The following is an 18,557-nucleotide window of genomic DNA, read 5'->3' as shown; positions in this document are numbered from 1 at the left end:
AGCAACTGAAAATCAAATAGGATAAAAAGAAGAGAATATACTATAAATTCCAAAATATCAATGAAACTTATCTCCAATTAGATGAGCGGGACTAGTAGCTTTTTGCCTCTGAACAGTTTTGGCATCTCACTTTATCCTTTGAAGTTCAGAATGATTGGCATCTATAGGAACTCAGAATTTAGATAGTGTTATTGATTCTCCTAGTTCACTATGTTTATTCTCGAACACAACTACTTTATGAGTCTTGGCCGTGGCCCTAAGCACTTTATTTTCCAGTATTACCACCGGATACATAAATGCCACAGACACATAACTGGGTGAACCTTTTCAGATTGTGACTCAGCTTTGCTAGAGTCCCCAGTTAGAGGTGTTCAAGGTTCTTAAGCACACTCTTTTTGCTTTGGATCATGACTTTAACCGCTCAGTCTCAAGCTTTTCACTTGACACCTCCACGCCACAAGCACATGGTTAAGGACAGCTTGGTTTAGCCGCTTAGGCCAGGATTTTATTCCTTTGGACCCTCCTATCCATTAATGCTCAAAGCCTTGGATCCTTTTTACCCTTGCCTTTTAGTTTAAAGGGTTACTGGCTTTTTTCTCTTGCCTTTTGGTTTAAAGAGCTCTTGGCTTTTTCTGCTTGCTTTTTCTTTTTCTTTCTTTTTTTTCTTTTATTTTCGCCATTTTTTTTTGCAAGCCTTGTTTTTCACTTCTTTTTCTTTCTTGAACAATCAATTTTATAATTTTTCAGATTATCATTAACATTTCTCCTTTTTCATTATTCTTTCAAGAGCCAACAATTTTAACATTCATAAACTTCACTATAAAAAATATGCACTGTTCAAGCATTCATTCAGAAAGCAGAAAGTATTGTCACCACATCAAAATAATTAAACTAATCTCAAGGATGAATTCGAAATTCAAGTACATCTTGTTATTTTGCATTTAGAACAATTTTTTTATTTAAGAAAGGTGATGGATTCATAGGACATTCATAGCTTTAAGGCATAGACACTAGATACTAATGATCGTGTAATAAAGACACAAACATAAATAAACATAAAGCATAGAGAACGAAAACAGAGAGAAAAAAATAAATAGACAAGGAGATTAAGGAACGGGTCCACCTTAGTGAGGGTGGCGTCTTCTTCCTCTTGAAGAACCAATGGTGCTCTTGAGCTCCTCTATGTCTCTTCCTTGCCTTTGCTGCTCCTCTCTCAAAGCTCTTTGATCTTCTCTAATCTCATGGAGAATGATGGAGTGCTCTTGGTGCTCCATCCTTAGTTGTCCCATGTTGGAATTTAATTCTCCTAGGGAGGTGTTAATTTGCTCCCAATAATTTTGTGGAGGGATTTCATGATGAGGAATTTCCTCATGCTCTTGTTGAGGTCCATGAGTGGGCTCTCTTGTTTGTTCCATCCTCTTTTTAGTGATGTGCTTGTTCTCTTCAATGAGGATATCTCCCTCTATGACAATCCCAGCCGAATTGCAGAGGTGACAAATGAGGTGAGGAAAGGCTAACCTTGCCAAAGTGAAGGACTTGTCAGCCACCTTGTAGAGTTCTTGAGGTATAATCTCATGAACTTCCACCTCCTCCCCAATCATGATACTATGGATCATGATGGCCCGATCCACAGTTACTTCGGATAGGTTCCTAGTAGGAATGATAGAGCGTTGGATGAACTCCAACCATCCCCTAGCTACAGGCTTAAGGTCCGGTCTTTTCAATTGAACCGATTTACCTCTTGAGTCACTTTTCCATCTAGCTCCTTCCACACATATGTCCATGAGGACTTGGTCTAACCTTTGATCAAAGTTGACCCTTCTAGTGTAGGGGTGTGCGTTTTCTTGCATCATTGGCAAGTTGAACGCCAACCTTACATTTTCCGGACTGAAATCTAAGTATTTCCCCCGAACCGTTGTAAGCCAATTCTTTGGATTCGGGTTCATACTTTGATAATGGTTCCTAGTGACCCATGCGTTTGCATAAAACTCTTGAACCATTCAGATTCTGACTTGTTGAATAGGATTGGAAAGAACTTCCCATCCTCTTCTTCGAATCTCATGTCGGATCTCCGGATACTCACTCCTTTTGAGCTTGAAAGGGACCTCAGGGATCACCTTCTTCTTGGCCACAACTTCATAGAAGTGGTCTTGATGGACCTTTGAGATGAATCTCTCCATCTTCCATGACTTGGAGGTGGAAGATTTTTCCTTCTCTTTCCTCTTTCTAGAGGTTTCTCCGGCCTTAGGTGTCATAAATGGTTATGGAAAAACAAAAAGCAATGCTTTTACCACACCAAACTTAAAGTGTTTGCTCGTCCTTGAGCAAAGAAGAAAGAATGAAGGAGAAGAAGAAGAAAATAGAGGAGATGGAGGATAAGGGTGAGTTCGGCCAAGGGGGTAAAAGGTGTTTGTGATGTGTGAAATTGAAGGAATGATGAGGGGTATATATAGGAGTGGGGGGAGGCTTGGTTTGTGTATTTGGGGTTGGGTTTGGGAGGGAAAAAGAGTTTTGAATTTGAAGGTAGGTGGTGTTTTGGGGAAAAGTGAATGAGGTGATTGGTGAAGGGTATTTGGGGAAGAGGGTAAGATTTGATAGGTGAAGGGTATTTGGGGAAGAGTGTTATGGAAAGGTGTGAAGAGGAGAGAAGAAGAGGTGGGGTAGATGGGGATCCTGTGGGGTCCACAGATCCTGTTGGGTCAAGGACTTTAACATCCCTGCTCCATTTAAGCGTGCAAGATGCCCTTAGAGTGCAATTCTGGCGTTAAACACCAGATTGCTGCTTGTTTCTGGTGTTTAACGCCAGCTTTTCTCCCTTTCTTGGCGTTTAACGCCAACTTGGTGCCCTGTTCTGGCGTTAAACGCCAGTCTGGTGCCTATTTCTGGCGTTAAACGTCAGTCTGGTGCCCATTTCTGGCGTTAAACGCCCAAAATGGTGCCAGACTGGGTGTTAAACGCCCATTTTGCTACTCTTACTGGCGTTTAAACGCCAGTAAGCTCTTCCTCCATGGTGAGCTATTTTTAATGCTATTTTTCATTCTATTTTTGATTTTTCAGTTGTTTTTGTGACTTCACATGATCATCAACCTAAAGAAAACATAAAATAACAATGGAAAATAAATAGATATAATTAAATAACATTGGGATGCCTCCCAATAAGCACTTCTTTAATGTCAATAGCTTGATAGTGAGCTCTCATGGAGCCTCACAGATAATCAAAGCAGGGTTGGGGCCTCTCAACACCAAACTTAGAGTTTGGTTGTGGCCTCTCAACACCAAACTTAGAATTTGGTTGTGGCCTCCCAACACCAAACTTAGAGTTTGAATGTGGGGGGTTTTATTTGACTCTGTATTGAGAGAAGCTTTTCATGCTTCCTCTCCGTGGTTACAGAAGGAGAACCTTGAGTCTTGAATACAAGGTAGTCCTCATTCAACTTGAGGACTAACTCTCCTCTGTTAACATCAATCACAGCTTTTGCTATGGCTAGGAAGGATCTGCCAAGGATGATGGATTCATCCTCATCCTTCCCAGTGTCTAGGATTATGAAATCAGCAGGGGTGTAAAGGCCTTCAACCTTCACTAGCACGTCTTCTACTAGTCCATAAGCCTATTTCATTGATTTGTCTGTCATCTCTAGTGAGATTCTTGTAGCTTGTACCTCAAAGATTCCCAGTTTCTCCATTACAGAGAGTGGCATGAGGTTTATCCCTGACCCTAGGTCGCATAGAGCCTTCTCAAAGGTCATGGTGCATATAGTACAAGGTATGAAGAATTTTCTGGGATCCGGTTTCTTCTGAGGTAATGTCTGCCTCATTAATGCATTCAGTTCATTGGTGAATAAGGGGGGTTCATCCTCCTAAGTCTCAGTACCAAATAAATTAGCATTCAGCTTCATGATTGCTCCTAGATATTTAGCAACTTTCTCTTCAGTGATGTCTTCATCCTCTTCAGTGGAAGAATATTTATCAGAGCTCATGAATGGCAGAAAGAAGTTCAATGGAATCTCTATGGTCTCTGTATGAGCCTCAGATTCCTTTGGTTCCTCAAAGGGAAACTCCTTTCTGTCCAGAGGACGTCCCATGAGGCTTTTCTCACTGGGACTCACGTCCTCCTCACTCTCTCCAAGTTCGGCCATGTTGGTCATGGTTATGGCCTTGCACTCTCTCTTGGAATTTTCTTCTGTATTGCTTGGGAGAGTACTGGGAGGAGTTTCAGTAATCTTCTTACTCAGCTGACCCACCTGTGCCTCTAAATTTCTAATGGAGGACCTTGTTTCATTCATGAAACTTAGTGTGGTCTTGGATAGATCAAAGACTATGGTTGCCAGGCCAGAATGGCTCTGTTCAGAATTCTCTGTCTGTTGCTGAGAAGATGATAGAAAAGGCTTGCTATTGCTAAACCTATCTCTTCCATCATTATTATTGAAGCCTTGTTGAGGCTTCTGTTGGTCCTTCCATGAGAAAATTGGATGATTTCTCCCTGAAGGATTATAGGTGTTTCCATAGGGTTCTCCCATGTAATTCACCACTGCCATTGCAGGGTTCTCAGGATCATAAGCTTCTTCTTCAGAAGATGCTTCTTTAGTACAATTGGATGCAGCTTGCAATCCATTCAGACTCTAAGAAATCATTTTGACTTACTGAGTCAATATTTAGTTCTGAGCCAATATGGCATTCAGAGTATCAATTTCAAGAACTCCCTTCTTCTGAGGTGTCCCATTGTTCACAGGACTCCTCTCAAAGGTGTACATGAACTGGTTATTTGCAACCATTTCAATGAGTTCCTGAGCTTCTGCAGGGGTTTTCAGATGAAGAGATCCTCCTGTAGAATGGTCCAATGACATTTTTGACAACTCAGACAGACCATCATAGAATATACATATGATGCTCCATTTTGGAAGCATGTTAGTAGGACACCTTTTGATCAATTGCTTATATCTTTCCCAAGCTTCATAGAGGGACTCACCTTCCTTCTGTCTGAAGGTTTAGATTTCCACTCTAAGCTTGCTCATCTTTTGAGGTGGAAAGAATTTGGCTAGGAAAGCACTGACCAGCTTTTCCCAAGAGTTCAGGCTTTCCTTAGGTTGTGAATCCAACCATGTTCTAGCTCTGTCTCTTACAGCAAAAGGGAAAAGCATAAGCCTGCAGACCTCGGGATCCACTCCATTAGTCTTGACAGTGTCACAGATTTGCAAGAATTCAGCTAAGAACTGATGAGGATCTTCCAATGGAAGTCCATGAAACTTGCAATTCTGTTGTATTAGAAAAACTAATTAAGGCTTAAGCTCAAAGTTGTTTGCTCCAATGGCAGGAAATGAGATGCTTCTTCCATAGAAATTAGAAGTTGGTGTAGTAAAATCACCAAGCACCTTCCTTGCATTATTGTTGTTGGGTTCGGCCATAGCTATTTTCTCTGTTTTGAAAATTTTAGTTAGGTCATCTTCAGAGTATTGTGCTTTAGCTTCTCTTAGTTTCCTCTTAAGAGTCCTTTTAGGTTCAGGATCAGCTTCAACAAGAATGCCTTTATCCTTGTTCCTAATCTGAGCAACAAGATAAACCGTCAGTTGTCCAAACTCGAACAATCTCCGGCAATGGCGCCAAAATCTTGGTACGCGAAATCGTGATTATTCATTCCCTGGCTATAGTGCCAAAAACTTGGTGTGGGAGAACGTGATCTTAAGACTTTTTAACAATTCCGTGTAACTGACCAGCAAGTGCACTAGGTCGTCCAAGTAATACCTTACATGAGTAAGGGTCGATCCCACAGAGATTGTCGGCTTGAAGCAAGCTATGGTCATCTTGTAAATCTCAGTCAGGCGGATTCAAATGATTATGAGGTTTTGATAATTAAAATATAAATAAAATATAAAATAAGATAGAAATACTTATGTAATTCATTGGTGGGATTTCAGATAAGCGTATGGAGATGTTTGTTGCTTTTGAATCTCTGCTTTTCTACTGTCTTCATTCAACCATTCATACTCCTTTCCATGGCAAGCTGTATGTTAGGGGATCACCATTGTCAATGGCTACCATCCGTCCTCTCAGTGAAAATGGTCCAAATGTGCTGTCACCGCACGCATAATCATCTGTTGGTTCTCACTCATGTTGGAATAGGATCCATTGATCCTTTTGCGTCTGTCATTACGCCCAACACTCATGAGTTTGAAGCTCTTCATAGTCATCCCATCCCAGATCCTACTCGAAATACCACAGATAAGGTTTAGACTTTTCGGATCTCAAGAATGCTGCTAATTGATTCTAGCTTATACCACGAAGACTCTGATCTCAAGGAATTGAAGGCTCTATTGTCAGGAGAGACAATCAAACGCATGGACCAGGAATTCAAGAGATATGCATTCAAGCTTGTTTTCATGTAGAACAAAAGTGTTTGTCAGGTACACGTTCATAAGTGAGAATGGTGATAAGTGTCACTTGATCATCACATTCATCATGTTCTTATGTGCGAATGAATATCTTAGAAAAAGAATAAGCTTGAATTGAATATAAAACCAATAGTACTTTGCATTAATTCATGAGGAACAACAGAGCTCCACACCTTAATTTATGGGGTGTAGAAACTCCACTGTTGAAAATACATAAGTGATAATGGTCCAGGCATGGCCGAATGGCCAGCCCCCAAAACATGATCAAAGATGAAAAGATAGATTCCAAAATGATCTAAAGATGTGAAATAAATCACTAAAAGTAGTTTTTATACCAAACTAGTCACTAGGGTTTACAGAAAATGAGTAACTAAGTGCAGATAGTGCAGAAATCCACTTCTGCGGCCCACTTGGTGTGTGCTTGGGCTGAGCATTGAAGCTTTCTCGTGTAGAGACTCTTCTTGGAGTTAAACGCCAGCTTTGGTGCCAGTTTGGGCGTTTAACTCCAGCTTTTATTCCAGTTCTGGTGTTTAACGCTAGAATAGGGTAGAAAGTGGGCGTTCAAACGCCAATTTGCGTTATCAAAACTCGGGCAAAGTATGGACTATTATATATTTCTGGAAATCCTAGGATGTCTACTTCCCAACGCAATTGAGAGCATGCCAATTGGGTTTCTGTAGCTCCAGAAAATCCATTTCGAGTGCAGAGAGGTCAGAATCTAACAGCATCTGCAATCCTTTTTCAGCCTCTGAATCAGATTTTTGCTCAGGTCCTTCAATTTCAGCCAGAAAATACCTGAAATCACAGAAAAACACACAAACTCATAGTAAAGTCCAGAAATGTGAATTTTTCTTGAAAACTAATAAAAATATACTAAAAGGTATCTAGATCCTACTAAAAACTACCTAAAAATAATGCCAAAAAGCGTATAAATTATCCACTCATCAAGTGTCCAAGATGTCATTGGATCACTCTGCTGGTGGCTCTCTTCACCTGAAGAAGATGCCTACAGAAGCCCAGGAACTCATTGAAATGGTTGCAAATAACCAGTTCGTGTACACTTCTGAAAGGAATCCTGTGAATAATGGGACAACTCAGAAGAAAGTAGTTCTTGAGATTGATACTCTGAATGCAATGTTGGCTCAGAATAAAATATTGACTTAGCAAGTCAATATGATTTCTCAGAGTCTGTCTAGAATGCAAGCTGCATCAGGCAGTACTAAGGAGGCTTCATCTGAAGAAGAAGCCTATGATCCTGGGAATCCTGCAATGGCAGAGTTGAATTACATGGGAGAATCCTATGGAAACACCTATAACCCTTTATGGAGGAATCATCCTAATCTCTCATGGAATGATCAACAGAAGCCTAATCAAGGCTTCAATAATAATAATGGTAGAAGAAACCAGTTTGGCAATAGCAAACCTTTCCCATCATCTTCTCAGCAACAAACAAAGAATTCTAAGCAGAGCCACTCTGACTTAGCAACTGTAGTCTCTGATCTATCTAAGACCACTCTCAGTTTCATGACTAAAGCAAAGTCCTCCATTAGAAATTTGGAGGCGCAAGTGGGTCAGCTGAGTAAAAAAGTTACTGAACTCCCTCCCAGTACTCTCCCAAGCAATACAGAAGAGAATCCAAAAAGAGAGTGCAAGGCCATAAACATGTCTCACACGGCTGAACCTGTAGAGGAGGGAAAGGCAGTTATTTCCAGTGAGGAAAACCTCAATGGACGTCCACTGGCCTCCAAGGAGTTCCCTAATGAGGAACCAAAGGAATCTGAGCCTCATATAGAGACCATAGAGATTCCACTAAACTTACTGTTGCCATTCATGAGCTCTGAGGAGTATTCTTCCTCTGAAGAGGATGAAGATATTGCTGAAGAGCAAGTTGCTCAATATCTAGGAGCAATCATGAAGCTGAACACCAAGTTATTTGGTAATGAGACTTGGGAGGATGAACCTCCATTGCTCATCAATGAACTAAATGATCTGGTTCAACTGAAATTACCTCAGAAAAAACAGGATCCTGAAAAGTTCTTAATACCTTGTACCATAGGCACCATGACCTTTAAGAAGGCTCTGTGTGACCTTGGGTCAAGTATAAACCTGATGCTACTCTCTGTAATGGAGAAACTAGGGATCTTTGAGGTGCAAGCTGCAAGAATCTCATTAGAAATGATAGACAATTCAAGGAAACAGGCTTTTGGACTTGTAGAGGATGTCTTAGTGAAGGTTGAAGGCTATTACAACCTTGCTGATTTTATAATCCTAGACACTGGGAAGGATGAAGATGAATCCATCATCCTTGGAAGACCCTTCCTAGCCACAGCAAGAGCTGTGATTGATATGGACAGAGGAGAGCTAGTCCTTCAATTGAATGAAGACTACCTTGTGTTTAAGGCTCAAGGATCTTCTTCTGTAACTATGGAGAGGAAGCATGAAAAGCTTCTCTCAATACAGAGTCAAACAAAACCCCCACACTCAACTTCTAAGTTTGGTGTTGGGAGGCCACCATTAAGCTCTAAGTCTCTGTGAAGCTCTCTAAGAGCTTCACTGTCAAGCTATTGACATTAAAGAAGCGCTTATTGGGAGGCAACCTAATGTTATTTAATTATATTTATTTTATTTTCCATTGTTATTTTATATTTTTTTAGGTTGATGATCTTGTGAAGCCACAAAAACAACTGAAAAATCAAAAACAGAATGAAAAACAGCATTAAAAATAGCACACTCTGGAGGCAGGCTTACTGGCATTTAAACGCCAGTAAGGATAGCAGAATGGGCGATTAACGCCCAGCCTGGCAACATTCTGGGTGTTAAATGCCAGAATGGGCAGCACTCTGGGCGTTTAACGCCAGAAAGGGCTGTCTGGCATCTGGCTGGCGTTAAACGCCAGAAATGGGCATCTGATTGGCATTTAACGCCAGAAATGGGTAGTAGAGTGGCGTTTAACGCTAGGAAAGGTAGCAGAGCTGGCATTAAACCCCAGGAAAGGTAGCAAAGTTGGCGTTTAACGCTGGATTTGGCACACTAAGGGCGTTTGAATGCCAGATTGGTGCAAGGACTCGAATTCCTTGACATCTCAGGATCTGTCGACCCCACAGGATCCCCACCTACCCCACTTCTTCTTCTCTCCTCTTCACACCTTTCCATAACACTCTTCCCCAAACACCATTGACCAATTCCATCAAAACCTCTTCCCCAAACACCCCTCATCTATCAAATCTTACCCTCTTCCCCATACTCTCTTCACCACTCACATCCATCCATCATTAAACCCCACCTACCTCACCATTCAAATTCAAACCACTTCCCTTCCAAACCCACCCACTCATGATCGAAACCCCTGGTGCACGAAATTAAAATCACACTTTTGCAACTCCGCACAACTAACCAGCAAGTGCACTGGGTCGTCCAAGTAATACCTTACGTGAGTAAGGGTCGATCCAACGGAGATTGTTGGCTTGAAGCAAGCTATGGTTATCTTGTAACTCTTAGTCAGAATATCAATAATTCTCAGATTTAATTGTAAAAAGTAAAAGAACATGAAATAAATACTTGTTATGTAGTAATGAAGAACATGTTGAGGCTTTGGAGATACTTTGTCTTCTGATTCTCTGCTTTCCTACTATCTTATTCTTCATGCACGCAAGGCTCCTTCCATGGCAAGCTTTAAGTTGGGCATCACCGTTGTCAATGGCTACTTCCCATCCTCTCAGTGAAAATGTTCCAAATGCGCTGTCACCGCACGGCTAATCATCTGTCGGTTCTCGATCATGTCGGAATAGGATCCATTGATCCTTTTGCGTCTGTCACTACACCCAACACTCGCGAGTTTGAAGCTCGTCACAGTCATCCCTTCCCAGATTCTACTCAGAATACCACAGACAAGGTTTAGACGTTCCGGATCTCAGGAATGGCCGCCAATAATTCTAGCTTATACCACGAAGACTCTGATCTGAATCATGAGGCCAAGAGATATGCATTCAGTCTAAGGTAGAACGGAGGTGGTTGTCAGACACGCGTTCATAGGTGAGAATGATGATGAGTGTCACGGATCATCACATTCATCAGGTTGAAGTGCGAATGAATATCTTAGAATAGAAGCAAGCGTGATAGAATGGAAAATAGTGGTAATTGCATTAATTCATGAAGAACAGCAGAGCTCCTCACCTCCAACAATGGGGTTTAGAGACTCATGCCATAGAGAATACAATAAGAAACGTGTAAAGTGTCATGATGTACAAGATGAATCACTAAAAGTAGCTTTTATAGTAAACTGGTGACCTAGGGTTACAGAAAATGAGTAACCTAGGGTGTTCAGTGTAAAAATCCACTTCCGGGGCCCACTTGGTGTGTGCTTGGGCTGAGCATTGAAGCTTTCATGTGTAGAGACTTTTCTTGGAGTTAAACACCAGCTTTTGTGCCTGTTTGGGCGTTTAACTCTAGTTTTTATGCCAGTTCCGGCGTTAAACGCCAGAATTCTTAAGCTGACTTGGAACGCCTGTTTGGGCCATCAAATCTTGAGAAAAGTATGGACTATTATATATTGCTGGAATGCCCATGATGTCTACTTTCCAATGCAATTCAGAGCGCACCAATTGGGCTTTTGTAACTCCAGAAAATCCACTTTGAGTGTACGGAGGTCAGAATCCAACAGCATCTGCAGTCCTTTTTCAGCCTCTGAATCAGATTTTTGCTCAGGTCCCTCAATTTCAGCCAGAAAATACCTGAAATCACAGAAAAATACACAAACTCATAGTAAAGTCTAGAAAAGAGAATTTTAAATAAAAACTAATAAAAAATATAACAAAAACTAATTAAAATATACTAAAAACATACTAAAAATAATGCCAAAAAGCGTATAAATTATCCGATCATCACAACACCAAACTTAAATTGTTGCTTGTCCCCAAGCAACTGAAAATCAAATAGGATAAAAAGAAGAGAATATACAATGAATTCCAAAAACATCTATGAAGATCAGTATTAATTAGATGAGCGGGGCTTTTAGCTTTTTGCTTCTGAACAGTTTTGGCATCTCACTTTATTCCTTGAAGTTCAGAATGATTGGCATCTATAGGAACTCAGAATCCAGATAGTGTTATTGATTCTCCTAGTTAAGTATGTTGATTCTTGAACATAGCTACTTTATGAGTCTTGGCTGTGGCCCTAAGCACTTTGTTTTCCAGTATTACCACTGGATATATAAATGCCACAGACACATAACTGGGTGAACCTTTTCAGATTGTGACTCAGCTTTGCTAGAGTCCCCAATTAGAGGTGTCCAGGGTTCTTAAGCACACTCTTCTTTTTGCTTTGGACCTCGACTTTAACCGCTCAGTCTCAAGTTCTCACTTGACACCTTCACGCCACAAGTACATGGTTAGGGACAGCTTGGTTTAGCCGCTTAGGCCAAGATTTTATTCCTGTGGGCCCTCCTATCCACTGATGCTCAAAGCCTTGGATCCTTTTTATCACCCTTGCCTTTTGGTTTAAAGGGGTATTGGCTTTTTCTGCTTGCTTTTCTTTTTCTTTTCTCTCTTTTTTTTTTTTGCCTCTTCTCTTTTTTTTTTTTGCAAGCTTTTCACTGCTTTTTCTTGCTTCGAGAATCAATTTTATGATTTTTCAGATCATCAGATAACATTTCTCCTTTTCCCATCATTCTTTCAAGAGCCAACAATTTTAACATTCATAAACAATCAAATTCAAAAATATGCACTGTTCAAGCATTCATTCAGAAAATAATAGTATTGCCACCACATCAAAATAATTAAACTGTTTTAAAATTCGAAATTCATGTACTTCTTTTTCTTTTTCAATTAAAAATACTTTTTATTTAAGAAAGGTGATGGATTCATAGGACATTCATAGCTTTAAGACATAAACTTTAAATTTTTATTGATTATGGAATAAAAATAAGACTAAAAAATAAATATAAGCGCAGACCCATAATAATAGAAGACAGAAAATTAAAAGCAGAAGAATAAATGACTCTTAAAATAGACTCTTAATAATAAAGGTTATCACAGAGTTAGGACTCAACAACCTTGATTTTGAGGAGTTGATGCTCCCTCAATCTGTGGGGTGCTTGGTCCTTCAAGGGAGAGCTTCTGGTGCTTCAGCTCCTTTAGCTCACGCCCCTGCTTCTCCTGTTCCTTCAGCAGTTTGCAGAGCATACAGTTTTGATTCTGCTGTTCTTCCTTAAGTTGTTCCATAGCTTTCTGTAGCTTAGTAACACATGCTTCTAGGCGGGTCCAGTAGTCAATTTCAGAAATTTCTGGGAGGAACTCCTGCGCCCTCCTTTTTATGGAGTTGTCTTGCACTTGTTCTTTCATTGACTTCTTGGTGATTGGGTGTTCAATTGGGATGAATTCATCTACTCCCATTCTTACCCCAGTATCTTTACATAGCAGAGAAATTAAGCTTGGGTAGGCCAGTTTGGCTTCAGTGGAGTTCTTGTTTGCAATTGTGTAAATCTCACAAGAAATCAGATGATGAATCTCCACTTCTTTTCCAAGCATAATACAATGAATCATCACTGCTCTTTTGATAGTGACCTCAGAGCGGTTACTAGTGGGCAATATAGAACGCCCAATGAAGTCCAACCAGCCTCTTGCAACTGGTTTGAGATCTCCCCTCTTGAGTTGATTTCGGACACCTTTTGAATTGGTTATCCACTTAGTTCCAGGGAGGCATATGTCCTCTAGAACTTGATCCAACCCCTTATCTACTCTCACCATTCTCCTATTAAAGAATTCTGGATCATCTTGTAGTTGAGGCAATTTGAAGATCTCTCTTATTTTGTCCAGATGGAAGTAAATAAGCCTCCCTCTGACCATGGTTCGGTAGGTATGAAAGGCGGTTCCAGTTATTCTCTGCTTATCTGTCAGCCACAGATTTGAGTAGAATTCCTAAACCATGTTTCTTCCAACCTTTGTCTCAGGATTGGCAAAAATTTCCCATCCTCTGTTTCAAATTTGCTCTTGGATCTTCGGATATTCATCCTCTTTCAGATTGAATTTAACTTCCAGGATCACTGACCTCAGACCCATTATTTTGTGGTAATGGTCTGCATGTTCTTTGGTTAAGAACCTCTCTTGATTCCAAAGACTCTTTGGAGTATTCTCTTTCTTGCCTCTTGATTTGGTTTGTTTTCCCTTAGGTGCCATGATCTTGATGAGCCTTAGCTCAGTGATCACGGAAAAACACACCAAACTTAGAGGTTTGCTTGCCCTTAAGCAAAAGAAAGGAAAGGGGAGAGAGAGGAGAAGAGGTAAATTCGAATGGTGTAGAGGAGGGGGTGGCCGAATGTATATTTATAGGAGGAGGGGAGGGATTTCGAAAAATTTGAAAGAGATATAACATAGAGATATGATTGATGGAAGAAAATAAAATCATGATATGAAAAAGATGAGATTTGTAATTGAAAAAGATATAAAGATGTTAAATCTGAAAATTTGGTTATGCATCTAAGAATTAAAAGATGATATGATGAGTTGAAAAATATTTGGAAAGAAATTAAGAAGATAATTGAGTTTTTGAAGAAGATTTGGGAAGGATTTGAAAGAAAATTGAAAAGAGATTAGAAAATGTTTGAATTTTTGAAAATTGAGGGTGAATGATGAAAGTTTGAAACATGTTTATGCAGAAAAGTATGAATCAAAACATGAAAATTTGAAAAAATTTGAAGTTGAAAACAAAATCTCCTCCCCCTGCCTTTCTGGCGTTAAATGGCCAGAATGGTATCCATTCTGGCGTTTAACGCCCAATTGTTGGCCATTATGGGCATTTAATGCCCAGCCAGGTACCCTGGCTGGCGTTAAACGCCAGAAACCCCTTTATCACTGGGCGTTTTGCTGAACGCCCAGGATGCTGCAATTCTGGCATTAAACACCCAGAATGGTACCCATTCTGGCGTTTAACGCCCAAAATGCCCTTTACTGGCGTTTTCTTGCCAGCAATCTCCTTTTCTCTGCTTTTTGCACTGAATCCTTCTATAACTCTATGAATTCCTTCAATTTTGATGTTTAACCTTTGAAGAAAAATGTATATCAAACTTCTACAAGTATTAATTAAGACAAATAACTTGCTAATGGCTGGGTTGCCTCCCAGCAAGTGCTTCTTTATTGTCTTTAGCTGGACCTTTACTTAGCTTCAATCAAGCCTCAGTTTTGAGCATTCTTGCTCAAAATTGCTTTCAAGATAATGTTTGATTCTCTGTCCATTAACAATGAACTTTTTGTCAGAATCAATATCTTGAAGCTCAACATAACCATATGGTGACACTCCTATGATCACATATGGTCCCCTCCACCGGGATTTTAATTTCCCGAGGAATAATCTGAGCCTAGAGTTGAACAGTAAAACTTTTTGTCCTGGCTCAAAGACTCTGGATGACAATTTCTTGTCATGCCACTTTTTTGCTTTTTCCTTATAAATTTTTGCATTTTCAAAAGCATTGAGTCTGAACTCCTCTAGCTCATTTAGCTGGAGCAATCTTTTCTCACCAGCTAACTTAGCATCCATGTTTAGGAATCTGGTTTCCCAGTAGGCTTTATGTTCCAGTTCCACGGGCAGATGACAAGCCTTGCCATACACAAGCTAGTATGGGGAGGTTCCTATAGGAGTCTTGAATGCTGTTCTGTATGCCCACAGAGCATCATCCAAGCTCTTTGCCCAATCCTTTCTACGGGCAATTACAGTCCGTTCCAGGATTCTCTTTAATTCTCTGTTAGAGACTTCAGCCTGCCCATTTGTTTGTGGATGATACGGAGTTGCTACTTTGTGGCTAATTCTATATCGAACCATAGCAGAGTAAAGCTGTTTATTGCAGAAATGGGTGCCCCCATCACTGATTAGTACTCTGGAAACACCAAATCTGCTGAAAATATGTTTCTGGAGGAACTTCAGCACAGTCTTGGTATCATTAGTGGGTGTGGCAATTGCTTCCACCCATTTAGATACGTAGTCTACTGCCACCAGAATGTAAGTGTTTGAGTATGATGGTGGGAAAGGACCCATGAACTCAATACCCCATACATCAAATAACTCAATCTCTAAAATCCCTTGTTGAGGCATGGCATAACCATGAGGCAAGTTACCAGCTCTTTGGCAACTGTCACAGTTACGCACAAACTCTCGGGCATCTCTATAGAGAGTAGGCCAATAGAAGCCACATTGGAGGACTATAGTGGCTGTTCGCTCACTTGCGAAATGTCCTCCATACTGTGATCCATGGCAATGCCATAGGATCTTTTGTGCCTCCTCTCTAGAGATGCATCTGCGGATCATTCCATCTGCGCATCTCTTAAAGAGATATGGTTCATCCCATAAGTAGTACTTTGCATCAGAAATTAGTTTTTTCTTTTGCAACCTGCTGTATTCCTGGGGTATGAACCTCACAGCTTTATAATTTGCAATGTCTGCAAACCATGGTTCTTCCTGAATGGCAAACAATTGCTCATCTGGAAAGGTCTCAGAGATCTCAGTAGGAGAGAGGGATGCCCCTGCTACTGGTTCTATCCGAGACAGGTGATCAGCTACCTGGTTCTCTGTCCCTTTTCTGTCTCTTATTTCTATATCAAACTCTTGCAGAAGCAACACCTATCTTATGAGCCTGGGTTTTGAATCCTGCTTTGTGAGTAGATATTTAAGAGCATCATGGTCAGTATACACAATCACTTTTGAACCTACTAAATAGGATCTAAACTTGTCAATGTCATAAACCACTGTAAGTAACTCTTTTTCTGTGGTTGTGTAATTCTTCTGTGCGTCATTTAGAACACGAATGGCATTGTAAATGACGTGCAGAAGCTTGTTATTCCTTTGTCCCAACACTGCACGAATGGCATGGTCACTGGCATCACATATTAATTCGAATGGTAATGTCCAGTCAGGTGCAGAAATGACTGGTGCTGTGACCAGCTTGGCTTTCAGGGTCTCAAACACCTGCAGACACTCTGTGTCAAACACAAATGGCGTGTCAGTAGCTAGCAGGTTGCTTAGAGGTTTTGCAATTTTTGAAAAATCCTTTATAAACCTCCTATAGAATCCTGCATGCATCAGAAAGCTTCTGATTGCCTTAACATTGGCAGGTGGAGGTAATTTCTCAATTACCTCTACCTTGGCTTGATCCCCCTCTATCCCCTTGTTTGAAATTTTGTGCCCAAGGACAATTCCTTCAGTCACCATAAAGTGACATTTTTCCCAGTTTAAGACCAGGTTAGTCTCTTGGCACCTTTTCAGGACAAGTGCTAGATGGTCAAGCCAGGAGCTGAATGAGTCTCCAAATACTGAGAAGTCATCCATGAAGACTTCCAGGAACTTCTCTACCATATCAGAGAAGATAGAGAGCATGCACCTCTGAAAGGTTGTAGGTGTATTGCACAGACCAAAAGGCATTCTTCTTTAAGCAAATACTCCAGATGGACATGTGAATGCTGTTTTCTCTTGGTCTTGAGGATCTACTGCAATTTGGTTGTAGCCTGAATAGACATCCAAAAAGCAGTAGTATTCATGGCCTGCTAGTCTCTCTAGCATCTGGTCTATGAATGGTAAAGGAAAATGATCCTTTCTGGTGGCTGTATTGAGCCTTCTGTAGTCAATACACATACGCCACCGTGTAACCGTTCTTGTGGGAACCAGTTCATTCTTTTCATTATGAATCACTGTCATGCCTCCCTTCTTGGGGACAACTTGGACAGGGCTCACCCAGGGGCTATCAGAAATAGGGTAAATAATCCCAGCCTCTAGTAACTTAGAGACCTCTTTCTGTACCACTTCCTTCATGGCTGGATTTAGCCGCCTCTGTGGTTGAACCACTGGCTTAGCATCATCCTCTAATAGGATCTTGTGCATGCATCTTGCTGGGCTAATGCCCTTAAGATCACTTATGGACCACCCAAGAGTTGTCTTGTGTGTTGTTAGCACTTGAATTAGTGCTTTCTCTTCCTGTGGATTTAAAGCAGAGCTTATGATCACTGGAAAAGTGTCACCCTCTCCCAGAAATGCATATTTCAGGGATGGTGGTAGTGGTTTGAGCTCTGGTTTAGGAGGTTTCTCCTCTTCCTGAGGGATTTTTAGAGGTTCTTTTATTTTCTCTGGTTCCTCCAAATCAGGCTGAACATCTTTAAAGATGTCCTCTAGCTCTGATTCAAGACTCTCAGTCATATTGATCTCTTCCACCAAAGAGTCAATAATATCAGTGCTCATGCAGTCATTTGATGTGTCTGGATGCTGCATAGCTTTGACAGCATTTAACTTGAACTCATCCTCATTGACTCTCAGGGTCACTTCCCCTTTTTGTACATCAATAAGAGTTCGTCCAGTTGCTAAGAAAGGTCTTCCTAGAATGAGAGTTGCACTCTTGTGCTCCTCTATTTCCAGCACTACAAAGTCAGTGGGAAAGGCAAATGGCCCAACCTTGACAATCATGTCCTCGATGATGCCTGATGGATATTTAATGGAGCCATCAGCAAGTTGAAGACATATCCGGGTTGGTTTGACTTCTTCAGTCAACCCAAGCTTTCTAATAGTGGATGCAGGTATTAGGTTGATACTTGCTCCAAGGTCACATAGAGCTGTCTTGGTGCAAGCACCCTCTAATGTGCATGGTATCATAAAGCTTCCTGGATCTTGAAGCTTTTCTGGTAAGCTTTTTAGAATGACTGCACTGCATTCTTCAGTGAGAAACACTCTTTCAGTTTCTCTCCAATCCTTCTTATGACTTAAGATCTCTTTCATGAACTTAGCATAAGAGGGTATTTGCACAAGTGCCTCTGCAAACGGGATCTTTATTTCAAGAGTCCTGAGATAGTCTGCAAAGCGGGCAAATTGTTTATCCTGTTTCGCTTGGCGGAGCTTTTTAGGATAAGGCATATTGGCTTTATATTCTTCAACCTTAGTTGCTGCAGGTTTATTCCCTACAGAAGTGGTTAGAGAAGCCTTCTTAGAGGGGTTACTATCAGCACTTTCAGGTGTCTGATCCCTCATTGGCATTTGAACGCCAGGAATGGGGGCTGAATGGGCGTTTAACGCCAGGTTCCCACCCTTTTCTGGCGTTTGAACGCCAGATTTGGGCATCCATTGGGCGTTTAACGCCAGTTTTTCCCCTTTTTCTGGCATTTGAATGCCAGAGTTATTCCTCTCTGGGCTCCTGATGTCCTCAGA

General features: G+C 40.9%; 1 non-coding gene across 1 annotated transcript; it reads left to right on the top strand.

The window, feature by feature from the left end:
- The first annotated feature begins 4,898 nt into the window (after nt 1-4,898).
- LOC112731940 (small nucleolar RNA R71) lies at nt 4,899-5,006 on the top strand. The gene has a single exon (XR_003167688.1). It is a non-coding gene; the product is annotated as a small nucleolar RNA R71 (small nucleolar RNA).
- The last annotated feature ends 13,551 nt before the right edge of the window (nt 5,007-18,557 follow it).

The sequence above is a fragment of the Arachis hypogaea genome, chromosome 12 (assembly GCF_003086295.3).
Source record: "Arachis hypogaea cultivar Tifrunner chromosome 12, arahy.Tifrunner.gnm2.J5K5, whole genome shotgun sequence".
Taxonomy (NCBI): domain Eukaryota; kingdom Viridiplantae; phylum Streptophyta; class Magnoliopsida; order Fabales; family Fabaceae; genus Arachis; species Arachis hypogaea.
This window is presented reverse-complemented; position numbering and strand designations above follow the sequence as displayed.